Raw genomic sequence first — 16,878 nt, forward strand, 5'->3', positions numbered from 1 at the left:
CATGGGTTACTACTCACACCTAAGTAGTGATTCATATTATTGTGGATGGAGGAACTATCCGAATTTTGGTTGGCAAAGTCAAAACCAAAGAAACTTCAGTGCTCCATGTTCCAACTATCAAGAGCCACCATCTCCCTATTCATACCAAGAACTACTACCTCTCTATCCATATCAAGAACCATAATCTTTCTACCCATATCAAGAGCCACTATCTCCCTATTCATACCAAGAATCATCCTCTTTTTACTCTAATCAAGGACCATCATCTCCTTCTTATTCATATAAAGAGCCAACATCTCCTTATTCATATAAAAAACCATCAACTCTTGAGCTTCTAATGAAAGAACTCACACATGATATAAGGACGAGTGTAAAAAATGTAGAGAAATATGTGCAGTTGATTATCAAGTCCCAGGAAGAGGAACAAGTAAATTTCTTCCCAAGAGATATAACGCAAGATCCTATGCAAGAAAATGAGAAAATCAATCAATGGAGTTCATACTCCAGTGAATTAGAGAACTTTTCACTCTCACACATGGAAGAAGAGGAAGATGCAAAAACAAAGGAAGAATATGCACCAACAAAGAAGGAGGATGCACAAACAAAGGAGGTTGTAAGGGATAAAAACAATTATGGGAATCTACATTCCAATGAAGCAGAGAGTGGCATAGAGGGTGAGTTTATTAAACCACCAATTCAAAAAGTTCTTGATGAAGGGTACACTCCAACCATCACACAACACCCAAATTTTGAAATCAAAGAAGTGAAGGCAACCAAGGAAAGCACTGAAAAGGGGATTGTGACCAAGAAACAGAAAAAAATGTCTATGAAGAAGAAAAGGTCAGGAAAAAACAATCCAACCTCTACCCCAACAAGCAAGGTGAATCAAGCTAATCACAATAAAAGAAAGCTTGTTAGGAGGACCTTATATCAGGGGACACTAATCTTCACCTCTCCCCCCTTAGAGTCATTTCTTTTAACCAACTGGAAAAAGAGGAAGAAAATTCAACAATCAAGTGTCAAGCTAGTAACATTAAATAAGCGCTTGTTGAGAGGCAACCCAACTACTAGTATCCTTGGTTTTGCAGTTGATTTGTGTTCCGAGGGTTACCTGAAACTGTAGGTCGATCTCGGACGAGATCTTCTGTGCTGATCGGAGATGATGTGTCCGGTTTGCTGGACTGACAATGCTGTTGATCCTTTGTCACCGGAGGGTGGTGGTACCTGCAAGGGACTCTGATGCTTAAGTTAGCAAGGGTATTAAGCAGGTTTTTATGTAGAATCAGAGTATGAGTTATACCTGGGTGCTCCAGTGTATTTATAATGGCGTAGAGTGACCTTCTTAGATAAGATAAGTTAGTTATCTTATCTTTGACTGGGGTCCTCTTATCTTCAAGGGAACCGCCTTTATCTCTATGGGCTTGGGCCACCCTTGGATTTGGGATGTGCTCCTCTATTTTGGGCCCTTTGTTTGGGCCGTCCTGTGACTTGGACGAGCTTTTTGAGAAGAGATCGGGTTGTCCTGACCTGAAGAGGTCGGTCGCTTTGTCTGTAGAACATCCCGGGTTGGACAGCTCGACCCAGGGTATGAACACTTTGGTTTTAATTTTATAGTTATTTTAATTTTTGCATTACAGTTATTTTAGTTTTGGTTTTAAATTACTTTATCTAATTTTTTTTAGAATTTTTCTTGTTTTACATGTGTGGTCATGCAGAATGATTAGAACAGGAACAGGAGCAATTAAGAAGAATTTTTGACACCCTGTTTTCATATTTTCTTTACTTGAGGACAAGCAAACTTTTAAGTTTAGTGTTGTCACTTCGCTTTTGGTCTTTTCTGTTTAATTTAATAGCACTAAAAGGAGATGAATGTTCTTCATGGAGGAATGAGATAGCCACTAGCATAACTAAGGTGGTTGAGTTCCTTTCATTCTATTTCTCTTTCGTTCTTATTTTGTTGTCTTCTATTTTCTGTTGCTTTGATTGCCTGCATGATCTTTAGTACTTTAATTTCTTAGATTTAGTTTCATTCTGTCATTCGCTTTTAGTTAAAAAAATGTCTCATGTATTGCTCACTAAACTTGAATTCAAAAGAAAAAATGATATATTGCATGAGAAATTGAGTTTGGTTTAAGAGTAATATTATATACTTAAATGTAGGGGTGGCAATATGTACCCTACCCGCGGGTACCCAACCCAACCCAACCCGATCGGGTAGGGTTGCCAACCCAATCCGCAGCGGGTAGAGTAGGGTGCAGGTAGGGTTTTTGACGATCGGATTTCCTATCGGTAAAGAATAAAAGTAATCGCGTTGTAAATATAGTTTCTAAACCAACAGAAAATCCTTTCGTACAAAAGTTTTGGTTGTCACAAGTAACAAACCCGTTTGAAATTGATAACCAAAGTATTTAAACCTCGGGTCGTCTTCTCAAGGAATTGCAGGGAGGTATGATTTATTATTGGTTATGAAAAAAGGTATGTTTTTGGGGTTTTTAAAAAGGGTTTGAACAAGAGAAATAAATTGCAGGAATTAATAAATCAATAGCTAAGAAAACTCTTGGCAAGGTATGAAAACTAAAAGTCCTATCCTAGTTATCCTTATCAATTGTGATGAGAATTGGATTTTGCTCCCACTCTAACTACGTAGGTAAGTCAGGTGGATAAATCAATATGAATCCTCAAGTCCTAGTCTTTTCCTTGGAAAGACTAGAGTTAGTGGAATCTAAATTAATCAGCAAAGAATTCCAATTTTCAGTCAACACCTCGAGTTTGATAACTCAAGCGTCACCAATTACTTAACCAAAGCCAAAAGAAAAAATTCTAAATTATTTATATCATGAATAAAAGAAACAAATCATAGATCTGAAAATACCTCAAATTATATTAAATAGAATATTCAAATCTAACATGAAAAAGTTCATAAATTAAATTGAAAAAATAAATAAAAGGAATATTGAACCTGAAAATTAAGATGAAGAAATCCTAATTCCTTTAAGAGGAATTCTAATCCTAAATCCTAAGAGAGAGGAGAGAACCTCTCTCTCTAAAAACTACATCTAAATTATGAAAAGTGAATTATGATCTCATATCTCGAGTTTCTGCATGTTCCCTGACTTTAATCTGTATTTTTTGGCCAAAATCTGGGTCAAAACGCGACCCGAAATTGTCTCCAGCGTATTCTGTAATTTCTTCAGATCGCGCATGTCACGCGTACGCGTCGTTTGACGATTCTCCTCTTCACGCGTGCGCGTCAGGCATGCGCTCGCGTCGTTTGCGCGAACTCCAATCCACGCGTACACGTGACGTCAAGCACGTGTACGCGTCGCTGTGATTTTGTCCAATTCGCACGCACGCGACAGCCATGCGTGCGCATCGCTGTCCGTTGGTTGTCTCCTTTATTTCTTGTGCTCCTTCCCTTTTTGCAAGCTTCCTCTCCATTCTGTAAGCCATTCCTGCCCTATGAAGCCTGAAACACTTAACACACATATAAAGGTATCGAATGGTAATAAGAGATGATTAAAATACACAAATTAAAGACTCTAGGAAGCAAGTTTTCAATCATAGAACAATTTAGGAAAGGAATTGTAAATTCATGTAAATCATATGAATAAGTGGGTAAGAATTTGATAAAAACCACTTAATTAAACACAATATAAACCATAAAATAGTGGTTTATCAACCTTCCCACACTCAAACATTAGCATGTCCTCATGCTTAGCTTAAGGAGATAAAACAAATGGGTAGGAAAAAGCAAGACTCATGCAATGCAACCTATGAATGTGAATGCAACTTACATGCTAAAATGATTCTACCTACTTGGTGAAAAAGTAAATAAATCTTTCAAGAATAAATATGAACTAGATTTCACTAATTCAAATCACAAAATAAAGTACAAATAACTTGCAAGAAGAAAATAGCTCATGAAAGCAGGAAACATAGAATTAAGTACTGAACCCTTACTAGTAGTGTATGTCACTCTAGTCTCTCAAGTGTATAGGGTAGATTTTCTCAATTCTCTACTAATCTTATTTTCTAAGGCTTGCTCTTAATCTAACAATCAACATAAATTTAATGCACCAACACACAAATCAAGAGGTCTTTTAAGGGTTGTAATGGGGTTAGGGTCAAGGTAGGATTATATTTGGCCAAGTGGACTAAAATCTTAATCCTTAATTAACCTAAACTTTTCCCACCTAACTTAAGACAATCCATATAATCACAATACAAGATCTAACTGCCCATTGACTATGTTTACCACATATTCATGCATCCCAAATTTAAATACAACTCATATGCATTGATTTCACCATTTACTCTAGGGCATTTTGTCCCCTTTTTATTTTTCTGCTCTTTTTCTTTTTTTTCTCTCCCTTTTTTTATTTTTATTTTTTTTTTACTTTTCTTTCCTTTTGTTTCTCTCAATGCATACGATTAAGGTATTGAATGCATAAACATGTTCTCGACATTTTTCACATTTTCACAGAAAGTCTAACATACTCAATTCTCAAACCAAATGTTTCCAAACCCACTTTCTCCACACTTAATTCATGAGCACTTTCACTAGTCTAAGCTAATCAAGGATTCAAATTAAGGACATTATTATTTTTCGCTTAGAGTTAATGATGTGCTAAAATAAAGAACAAAGGGGTAAAATAGGCTCAACATTGGTTTGCAAAGGATAATGAAAGGGTAAGGCCATATGGGTATGTAAGCTAAGTGAAACAAGGCCTCAATCAAATAAGTATATGCATACATTAAACAATGGAAATATAGAATCAAGCAAGACAAAGATCACAATTTTAGAGAAAAAACCACACATCGAAAATAAAATATTGGTTGATAAAATGCAACCAATTCAAATAGGCTCAAAATCTCACTAGTTTTGTGTGTTCGAGCTCTAAACCATGTTCCAATATAATATTTTTCAGATAAGTTTAAAAAATTTTAATTCAAATTAGTGAAATGCTATAAAAGGTTTCTTGAAAAAGAAAATGTTACTTCGACCAAGTGGTGGTACAGTATGCAATCAAACATGCAAATACACATGTAAATGCAGCAATGAACTAACATAGAAAATTAAAAATTGGTGTTGAGAAGGGACTAACTAACCCGTGGAGATCGGTATCGACCTCCCCACACTTAAATATTGCACGGTCCTCGGTGCATGCAAAGATGTGCAGGTGGGCGGGGGTTGTGGTTCCTTAGCTGGTGCTCGTTGTAGATGCTTTCTCTTTACCCTTCCTGGTGGCCATTCTGAAAAGGGAGAGGAGAAAGGGACATGAAGTCAAAGGGATAGAGCAAAGAAGAAGGCAGTACGAGTGATAATCATGCCAAAATAAAGAGAAATATCATTAACACATGGTCGCGACTCCATGAAATTAGGACATCAATGGAAATATAGCATGATAAATTGAGGCAATTAAATGCAAGATATTTATTGGCATGTGGCAAAGGCATGAGTAGCATAGATCAAGCATTAAAAGTCAAAATGTATTATCAGTCGTAAGAAACTAACAATAATGTTTGTACTGACAATTATATTTAATTAATAAAATATAAAAAGGGTTTTGTGAAAAGCAAGCATTTAGAGTATTAGAATAAAAGAAATCTAAAAATAGTGCACAATGCCATACGGGCGTTTTCACAAACACATAGCATGCATGGGAAATAAGTGGTGGAAAGTATTATATTGAACATGCAGGCAACCCTATAAAAAGTAATATATAATTGTCAAACAATTCCTAATAATCCACAAGCAAAATATAGAAAATAATGACCCAGATAAATTTTTAACACCAATGAAAATAATGCAATGAATGAAAGTATGCAAATAAATTAAATGAAATAGAATGGAAGTGCAGAGGGGTGAGAGGTTAAAGGGATAAAGAAGAAGAAAGTAATATAGAAGGAAGAAAGAAGTAGAAAGGAGAGAAGAAAGATGCGAACGCGTAAAAACTGAACAAGCCATGCGACGCATAAGCGTCGCCCACACGTATGCGTGGGGGACATAAAGGGAACATGACGCGCACGCGTCAGGGACGCGTACGCGTGCATGAATTCGTGCCTTTCGCACAAGTCCCTCGCAAGGGCAGCACAACCCTCTGTCCAGGTGCTCTTTACACCGATTTGGGTATCCACGCGTATGCGTCGTTGACGCTTACATGTGGGTGGTAAATATCGCAAAGGACGCGCACGCGTGAGGCACGCATTTGCGTTGGGTGGCTTGTGCGCCACGCACCCCTCCCGTGCATCTCTCGCGCAACTCACTGTTTAGTTGCATAGTCACATACGACGCGTGCGCGTCGTAGACGCTTGCGCGTCGACCCCCCTTTTCTAATGCAGTATGCAAAATGCATTGCAATGAATGTTATGCAAAATTCCAGGTTCAATCAAAATTCAAAAACAAACTAAACTAAAAAATGAACGATCATACCATGGTGGGTTGTCTCCCACCTATCACTTTTAGTTAAAGTCCTTAAGTTGGACATTTGACGAGCTCCTTGTTATAGTGGTTTGTGCTTGAATTCATCCAAAAATCTCCACCAATGTTTGGAATTCCAGTAGCCTCCGGGATCCCAAACTAGGCGCAGAAAGCCTTCAAGCAAGTTAAAGCAAGTGACAAGGCCCCACGAGTGTTAATTGTTGGAATGAATTCCGGGGTCTCAAACCTTGCTTTTGCACCTGTCTTTGTGTAGATCATCATGATTCCATCTGGGTAGCAAGCAATCTGAATTCTCACTAAAGCGACCAAACAGCTTCCTAGACCCATTCAGTTGAGCTCTACACTAACCTTTGCGTTTAAACTTAAAGCTTCCAACCATAATGAACCTTAAAGGATAATTCTTACCATTGACCATCTTCCTCTTACTCTTAATGCCACAAAGAGCTCTAAGTTGACCATCCGTCTCCAGTAGCCCATATTCAAATGGAATTAGAAAGCTAAGGGATATGAATTTTACCCACTTGAATGTTGTGAAGGATGATGGCAACTTAGGGGGAGGGGTTTCTAATGAACTTGCAAGCTCCACTCCTTTGTGTTCTTCTTTGACAACTACCACCTCTTTGCAAGCTTCTTCAATATCAACCTCTTTCTCTTGGTGGCTTTTTTCAAATTCAATCTCTTCTTCATTGCTCACTAAGGGCATGGGAGGTTGTGCTCCTTCTTCTTTAATCTCCATGTCAAGTTCAATGGGAAAGGATTCAAATGTAGATAAGAATTCTTGAATGATTGAATCCATCTCTTGATCGTCCCCTTCAAATTCTTCAACCATGATATGCTTTGGAGGTTGATGAGCGGATATTTTATACTCTTTTTAGGGGTAATTTCAGGTAGATTTTAGTATATTTTAGTTAGTTTTTAGTAGATTTTTATTAGTTTTTAGGCAAAAATCATATTTCTGGACTTTACTATGAGTTTGTGTGTTTTTCTGTGATTTTAGGTATTTTCTGGCCGAAATTGAGGGAGCTGAGCAAAAATCTGATCTAGGCTGAAAAAGGACTGCTGATGTTGTTGGATTCTGACCTCCCTGCACTCGGAATGAATTTTTTGGCGCTACAGAAGTCCAATTGGCGCGCTCTCAATTGGGTTGGAAAGTAGACATCCAGGTCTTTCCATCAATATATAATAGTCTATACTTTGCATGAAGATAGATAATGTAAACTGGCGTTCAACGCCAGTTCCATGTTGCAGTTTGGCGTCCAGCGCCAGAAACAGGTTACAAGTTGGAGTTCAATACCAAAAACACGTTACAACCTGGCGTTCAACTCCAGAAACAGCCCAGGTATGTGAGAAGCTTAAGTCTCAGCCCCAGCACACACTAAGTGGGCCCTAAAAGTGGATTCCTGCACCAATTACCTTAGTTTACTCATTTTCTGTAAACCTAGGTTACTAGTTTAGTATTTAAATAACTTTTAGAGACTTATTTTGTATCTTATGACATTTTTAGATCTGAATTTTATACTCTTTGATGGCATGAGTCTCTAAACTCCATTGTTGGGGTGAGGAGCTCTGCAGCATCTCGATGAATTAATGCAATTATTTCTGTTTTTCCATTTAAACATGCGTGTTCCTATCTAAGATGTTCATTCGCGCTTAACTATGGAGAAGGTGGTGATCCGTGACACTCATCACCTTCCTTAATCCATGAACGTGTGTCTGACAACCACCTCCATTCTCCAGTGAGGTTCATACCCAAAGAGTACAGTAGGCAGCAATCAAAGAAATTGATCACAGATGCAAAGTACTATCTTTGGGATGAACTATATCTCTTCAAGAGATGTGCAGACGGAGTAATCCGTAGATGTGTGCCTAAAGAAGAAGCACAGAGGATCCTCTGGCACTGCCATGGATCACAGTATGGAAGACATTTTGGAAGTGAGCGAACAGCCACAAGAGTCCTCCAATGTGGCTTCTACTGGCCTACTCTCTATAAAGACTCCCGAATGTTTGTACTCAATTGTGACAGTTGCCAAAGATCTGGCAATCTGCCTCACAGTTATGCCATGCCTCAACAAGGGATCTTGGAGATCGAGTTGTTTGATGTATGGGGTATTGACTTCATGGGGGCATTCCCACCATCATACCCAAACACTTATATTCTGGTGGCAGTGGATTATGTATCCAAATGGGTAGAAGCTATAGCAACACCCACTAATGATACTAAGACAGTACTAAAATTCCTCCAGAAACACATCTTCAGCAGATTTGGTACCCCTAGAGTATTAATCAGTGATGGGGGCACTCATTTCTGTAATAAACAGCTTTACTCTGCTTTGGTTCGATATGGTGTTAGCCACAGGGTGGCCACTCCATATCATCCACAGACAAATGGGCAAGCTGAAGTCTCTAATAGAGAACTTAAAAGAATCCTAGAACGGACTGTGATTAACCGTAGAAGGGATTGGGCAAGAAGCTTGGATGATGCTCTGTGGGCATACAGAATAGCATTCAAGACCCCTATAGGGACCTCTCTATACCAGCTTGTGTATGGAAAGGCATGTCACTTACAGTGAAACTGGAACATAAGGCCTACTGGGCAACCAGATTCCTAAACCTTGATGCCAAGTTAGCTGGAGAAAAACGATTGCTCCAGTTAAATGAGCTAGAGAAATTTAGACTCAATGCTTTCGAGAATGCAAAAATTTACAAGGAAAAAGCAAAAAGATGGCATGATAAGAAATTGTCATCTAGAGTCTTTGAGCCAGGGCAGAAAGTTCTGCTATTTAATTCTAGGCTCAGATTATTCCCCGGAAAATTGAAATCCAGGTGGAGAGGACCATATGTGATTACAAGTGTGTCACCATATGCATACGTAGAGCTCCAGGATAATGATTCTAACAAAAAGTTCATTGTTAATGGACAGAGAGTCAAACATTATCTTGAAAGCAATTTTGAGCAAGAATGCTCAAAACTGAGACTTAACTAAAGCTCAGTAAGAGTCCATCTAAAGACAATAAAGAAGTGCTTGCTGGGAGGCAACCCAGCCATTTACAAAGCTTATTTGTTAATTAATTAATTTTTACAGGTATATGTCAAGTATCTTCAAGGTAAAATAGCAACTGCTTAAGTTCACAGTGTTACAGAAGGAATCAGAGGATAAAACAGCAAAAAAGGAAGCTCACTGGTGCGAAAAAGCCAGTAAAAGTTGTTTTGGGCGTTCAACGCCCAAAAGAAGCACCTACTGGGCGTTCAACGCCAGTAAGGATAGCCATCTGGGTGTTAAATGCCAGAAAGGAGCATCTTCTGGGTGTTGAATGCCAGAAAGAAGCACCTTCTGGGCGTTCAACGCCAGATTTGCAGTGTCCTGGGCGTTCAGAAAAACGCCCAGTGACAAAGGAGTTCCTGGCGTTCAACGCCAGAAAGAAGCAACAGCTGGGCGTTCAACGCCCAGGAGAAGCTGCACATGGGCATTAAACGCCCAAAACATGCGGCGTTTGGGCGTTTAACGCTAGGATGGTGGGGAGGAGGTAAATTCGTTTTTACTTCACAAAATTTTTAATTTTCTATATTTCAATTTATGATTCCTTGCATAAACATGTTCCAAACTATCATCCTTCAATTCCAAAAAAATTTAATCCTAATTTCTAAAAGCCTTAATTTCTAAAATCCCTTTTTCAAAAATATCAAATATATCTTAATGCATAAACACAAATCTTTTTCCAATCCAATCCAACTCTTTTCAAAACACAATTATCTTTTAAAATCTTTTTCAAATATTTAGATTTATCTTTTTCAAATATCAATCACAACTTTTTAATTTTAAATTATATCTTTTTCTTATTTATCTTTTATAAATCATATCCTCTATCTTATCTTTTTAAATATTTTCGAAAACCCACCCACCCTCCCTTTAAAATCCACATTCGGCCTCCCTCCTCTCATCCACCATTCGACATTAGCTCTCCTTCTATCCCTCTCCTTTCTTTTCTTTTGGTTGAGGACAAGCAAACCTCTAAGTTTGGTGTGTTCATCCGTGATCACAAAAACATACTCACTTAGATCATGGCTCCTAAAGGAAAATAATTCACTCCAAAAGGCAAGAAAGAGAGTATTCCAAAATCACTTTGGAATCAAGGGAAGTTCTTAACCAAATAACATTCAGACCATTACTACAAAATAATGGGTCTAAGATCAGTGATCCCAAAAGTCAAGTTTGATCTGAAAGAAGATGAATATCCGGAGATCCAAGAGCAAATTTGAAATAGGAACTGGGAAATTCTAGCTAATCCTGAAACAAAAGTAGGAAGGAATATGGTTCAGGAGTTCTATGCTAATTTGTGGCAAACAGACAGGCAGAGAATATTTGAAACTGCCTTCTATGACTATCGGACCTTGGTCAGAGGAAAGATTGTTCACATCCACCCTGACAAAATCAAGGAGATCTTTAAGCTGCCTCAGCTAAAAGATGACCCAGAATCCTTTAATAGGAGAATGATGAGAACAAACAAGGGCCTGGACAAGATTCTAGAGGATATATGCATCCCTGGAGCCAGGTGGACCACCAGCACCACTGGCATCCCAATTCAACTCAAGAGAGAAGATCTCAAACCAGTCGCTAGAGGCTGGCTGAACTTCATTGGGTGTTCTATATTGCCCACTAGCAATCGTTCTGAAGTCACTGTTAAAAGAGTAGTGATGATTCACTGCATCATGTTGGGAAGAAAAGTAGAAGTTCATCAACTAATTTCGTGTGAACTTTACAAAATAGCAAACAAGAACTCCAAAGATGCCAAATTGGCTTATCCAAGCTTAATTTCTATGCTCTGCAAAGATGTTGGAGTGAGGATGGGAATAACTGAATATATCTCAGTTGAGCGGCCAATCACTAAAATATCAATGGAAAAACAATAGCTGCAGGATGACCCCATCAAGAGGAGAGCACAGAAATTCCTCCCAGAAATCCCTCAATTTAAATACTGGGAGCATATTGAGGCATCTGTTTCCAAGTTGCAAGAAGCTATGGACTAAATAAAGAAAGAACAGAATAATCAAAATAGCATGCTTTGCAAATTGCTTAGGGAACAAGAGGATTCCGGAAAGTCTAAGCCTTGTCTGTGGTATTCCGAGTAGGATTCTGGGATTGAATGACTGTGACGAGCTTCAAACTCGCGAGTGTTGGGCGTGATGACAAACGCAAAAGAATCAAAGGATTCTATTCCGACATGATCGAGAACCAACAGCTGATTAGCCATGCTGTGACGGAGCATTTGGACCATTTTCACTGAGAGGATGGGAAGTAGCCATTGACAACGGTGACACCCTACATAGAGCTTGCCATGGAAGGAACTTTGCACTTTTGCATGAGAAGAATATTACATTACAGGAATTCAGAAGACAAAGCATCTCCAAAACTCCAACATATTCTCCATTATTGCACAACAAGTAATTATTTCACGCTCTTCTATTTTTTAGTAATTCAAACTGATAATCATAATTGATCTCCTGACTAAGAATAATAAAATAATCATAGCTTGCTTCAAGCCAACAATTTCTGTGGGATCGACCCTTACTCACGTAAGGTATTACTTGGACGACCCAATGCACTTGCTGGTTAGTTGTGCGGATTACAAAAGTGTGATTGCAATTTCGTGCACTAGAGGTTGTACACCCCTCAACATCATTTTCAAATGCCTTTGAAGGAGGCTCTATGACTTGAGTTTCCCATGGAGGTTCTGCATCTCCTAAGTCTTCAATCACTTCTTCCTCTTCAATGGCAGGCGTAGCTTCTTCCAATTGTTCCAATACCAAATCGTGCTGCTCACTGTCCACCGGAGTTTCTAACTTCTCCTTCATGCCACGTTCTTCAGTAGATTCTCCACATGAAGCCATGGGGGTTCCTTGAATGTCCGAACGTCGGAAAGGTAATCGATTTATCGCTTGATCTAGTTGGCGAAGGGTTGCATGAAACTGATCTACTGTTTTGAGACGATCCCTTGATTCTTGTTGCGTTCGGCTATCATAAGTAGGATCATAGTGCTATTGGATTGATGGATATGGAGATGGTGTATATTGAGGTGGTGGTTCTTGGGAGTAATTGGGGTGGAATTGGGGTGGTTCTATATATGGTTCATACGGTTCATAGGGTGGTTGGTATGGTGGATATGGGTTAGGGTCATATGAAGGTGAATGGCGGAAAGGGGCTTGTGAGTATGGTGGTCTAAAGTCATGTTGAGGGGGTGGTTCATAAGCATAAGGTGGGGCTTGTTGGTAACTACAAGGGGGTCCACCATATCTATCATTTTGGTATGCATTGTAGAATAGTCTTCGTCCATGATATCTTGGAAGGTGTTGTTGCCTAAAGGGTTGATCAGATCCTCTTGGCTCCGTCCATCTTTGATTGCTTTGACCTTGATGCATATTCCTATTATAGCTTCCTCTTCCTGCAACATAGTTGTAACCAAACTCATAGCCAAAGGGGTGAGAGTTCATAGTAGTAGGAGAAAATTAGAAACAAAAACTAAAAATGAAAATATTTTGAAAAAAATATGATTTTTGAAAAAAAGGATAAGATAAGTTTTTGAAAAAGATAAGATAAGATTTTGAAAAAGATATAATTTTTTTGAAAAAAAAGATTTGAATTTTGAAAAATAAGATAAGATAAGATAAAAATTTTAAAATAAAAAGCTGAAAATTTTTTTTTGAAAAATATTTACGATAAGCAATAATAAGGCACACGTTTGTAATTCTCCGGCAACGGCGCCATTTTGACAATCGGATTTTCTATCGGTAAAGAATAAAAGTAATTGCGTTGTAAGTATAGTTTCTAAACCAACAGAAAATCCTTTCGTACAAAAGTTTTGGTTGTCACAAGTAACAAACCCCTTTGAAATTGATAACCGAAGTATTTAAACCTCGGGTCGTCTTCTCAAGGAATTGCAGGGAGGTATGATTTATTATTGGTTATGGAAAAATGTATGTTTTTGGGGTTTTTAAAAAGGGTTTGAACAAGAGAAATAAATTGCAGGAATTAATAAATCAATAGTTAAGAAAACTCTTGGCAAGGTATGAAAACTGGAAGTCCTATCCTAGTTATCCTTATCAATTGTGATGAGAATTGGATTTTGCTCCCACTCTAACTACGAAAGTAAGTCAGGTGGATAAATCAATATGAATCCTCAAGTCCTAGTCTTTCCCTTGGAAAGACTAGAGTTAGTGGAATCCAAATTAATCAGCAAAGAATTCCAATTTTCAGTCAACACCTCGAGTTTGATAACTCAAGCGTCACCAATTACTTAACCAAAGGCAAAAGGGAAAATTCTAAATTATTTATATCATAAATAAAAGAAACAAATCATAGATCTGAAAATACCTCAAATTATACTAAATAGAATATTCAAATCTAACATGGAAAAGTTCATAAATTAAATTGGAAAAATAAATAAAAGGAACATTGAACCTGAAAATTGAAATGAAGAAATCCTAATTCTAAATCCTAAGAGAGAAGAGAGAACATCTCTCTCTAAAAACTACATCTAAATTATAAAAAGTGAATTATGATCTCATGTCTCAAGTTTCTACATGTTCCCTGACTTTAATCTGTGTTTTTGGGCCGAAATCTGGGTCAAAACGCGGCCTGAAACTGTCTCCAGCGTATTCTGTAATTTCTGTAGATCGCGCATGTCACGCGTACGCGTCGGTCATGCGTACGCATCGTTTGGCGATTCTCCTCTTCACGCGTGCGCGTCAGGCACACGCTCACGTCATTTGTGCGAACTCCAATCCACGCGTACGCGTCGCTGTGATTTTGTCCAATTCGCTCGCACGCGTCAGCCATGCGTGCGCGTCGCTGTTCGCTGGTTGTCTCCTTTATTTCTTGTGCTCCTTCCCTTTTTGCAAGCTTCCTCTCCATTCTCTAAGCCATTCCTGCCCTATGAAGCCTGAAACACTTAACACATATATCAAGGCATCGAATGGTAATAAGAGATGATTAAAATACACAAATTAAAGACTCTAGGAAGCAAGTTTTCAATCATAGAACAATTTAGGAAAGGAATTGTAAATTCATGCAAATCATATGAATAAGTGGGCAAGAATTTGATAAAAACCACTTAATTAAACACAATATAAACCATAAAATAGTGGTTTATCAGTTTTTGTGCGGGTCGAGTAGGGTGCGGGTTGAGCCTCAACCCTACCCGACCAACCCGCACTTTATATATGTTTATGTTATATACTTCTATAAAAGTATGTTTTAAGTGGATGTTGAAACAAAGACCTCTCACTAAATGCAAAATATCCTTAACCACTAAAAGAAAATCATTAATTGATAATTTAATATTTTTTTTTACATAAAAATCAGTTCTATTTTAAATTATCAACAAGTTATATAATAATGTTGTATATTTTTTGTAACCCACGGGTAGGGTCAGGTACCCGCGAGTTAAGAGCGGGTGGAGTTAGGATTGGGATATTCTCAACCCGCGGGTAGGGTATGGTTGAGTTTATATAAAAATATCAACCCGCGGATAGGGTTAGGGTTGGATCCAAACCCTACCCTACCCTACCCATTGCCACCCCTACTTAAATGTGGTGGTATTATTTGTGATTCTGAATGAATGACATGAACAGTGCATATTTGAATTTGAATCAAAGGATATTGATGTATGAAAAACAGAAATTTATTGAACTATTATGAATTCTCTGAATTAAACAAAAACTTAATCCTTGAAGCAAAAGAAATAGCAAAAAGAAAAGCAAGGTCCAAGACTCTGAGTATCAATGGCTAGGAAGGTCAAATATGATTAAAAGGTCAAATAGTTGTTTTCCTAGCCATATGCTTGTGGTGTGTATGTGTCAAGTAATCCTTGAGACAGAGCACTAAGAGTCGAGATCAAGTGCATTTAACAGAGTATGCCAAAGGCTTTGGGCACCAATGTCTGGGAGTAACTGAAAGAAAAATCAGAACTTAAAGAGAGTTCCCAGTTAAGTGCTTGTGGTGTTTTTGTGTCAAGTGAAGTTTGAGACGAAATATTTAACGTCACGGCTAGGCTTAAGGTGCAAAGCACCAAAGAAAAAAAGAACTAAAGAAAATTTGCTGTGTTCAAGGATTAAACTAGAGTATAAAGATCAGAAAATTCATAATATGATCTGGATTCTAATTCTGAATGACACTGACATTCCTCTTATTCAAAGGAGAGTGAGACGCCAAAACTGTTCAGTGTTACAATGAATAAACCCTATTTTAAGAATATATCTGAGCATAACTGAACTCTCACTTCTCATGCAAATTCACATCTTAATCGTGCACTTATTTTGATTGCTTGAGGACAAGCAACAATTCAAGTTTGGTGTTATGATGCGTGAGCATCTTCTCTATCTTTTCCTAGTGAATTTGCATTCAAATTGTTGAGTTTAATCAAAATTTAAATATCTTTTGGCCACTATGGATGCTAATTTGAGTTATGCACAATTTTATTTATTTCAGGTAGCATTCGGATGGATTTGATGGAGTTTTGTAGCAGAGAAGGAAGAAAGCGAATGATGCTGTCAACCCCGACCTCCTTGCACTCAAACAGAAATAACTTGAGTTGCAGAGATCCAATTGATGTGATTCCAGCGACATTGAAAAGCTAATTTCCAGGACTTTCTAATGATTTATAATAGTACACACTTCTTTTCTAGAAATCTCTGCCTCCTCCACGTTGAACTTGGCACCTGCCAAGTTCAGCGTGGACTTGAAAACTCTAAGGGAATCACACGCTACAACGTGGACTCAAAGGGACGAGCACAAGACTTCACTACCTTCTCCAGCTAAACTTGAGGTTTTTCAAGTTCAGTGTGGATCCTAAATATCAAAGTGGTCCCCATGTACATCCAAGGGCTTGCACGAGTGATTAATTAGTTTTGATTAAATTCTTATTTTAATTATAAATAGGAAAAGATATTATTTAGTTTTAGAAAATATATTTTACATTAATTATGATTAGATATAAAAGGGAAAAGAATCAGCCATTCGGGCTCATCTCTTCTCTTCTACCTCATTCCGCACTAAACCTCCAATGTTAAGGTTGGGAGCTCTGTCTATTGTATGGATTGATACTATTATTTTTCTATTTTAATTCATGTACTGATTTATATTTTAAGAATTGTTTTCGTTCTTTATCTTATTAATTTGGGTGGAACGGAAGTATTGTTTTTTAAGCAGGACGGACTAGTATTTTAAGTTAATTTTGCTTGGCGGGACGGAATAGCCATATAATATGGTTATATTGTTAGTAATGTGTATTTTGTTTTGAAAAAAAATTTGCTTTATTAAATTAGTGAATATTAATGTAAAATTGAAAATATTGACTATAAATTAAATTATTTGAAAATAAATATTGTAAAAAATTTGATTGTGATTTAAAAATAAAATGAATTAGATTGTGTTTAATTAAATG

The sequence above is a fragment of the Arachis hypogaea genome, chromosome 1 (assembly GCF_003086295.3).
Source record: "Arachis hypogaea cultivar Tifrunner chromosome 1, arahy.Tifrunner.gnm2.J5K5, whole genome shotgun sequence".
Classification (NCBI taxonomy): domain Eukaryota; kingdom Viridiplantae; phylum Streptophyta; class Magnoliopsida; order Fabales; family Fabaceae; genus Arachis; species Arachis hypogaea.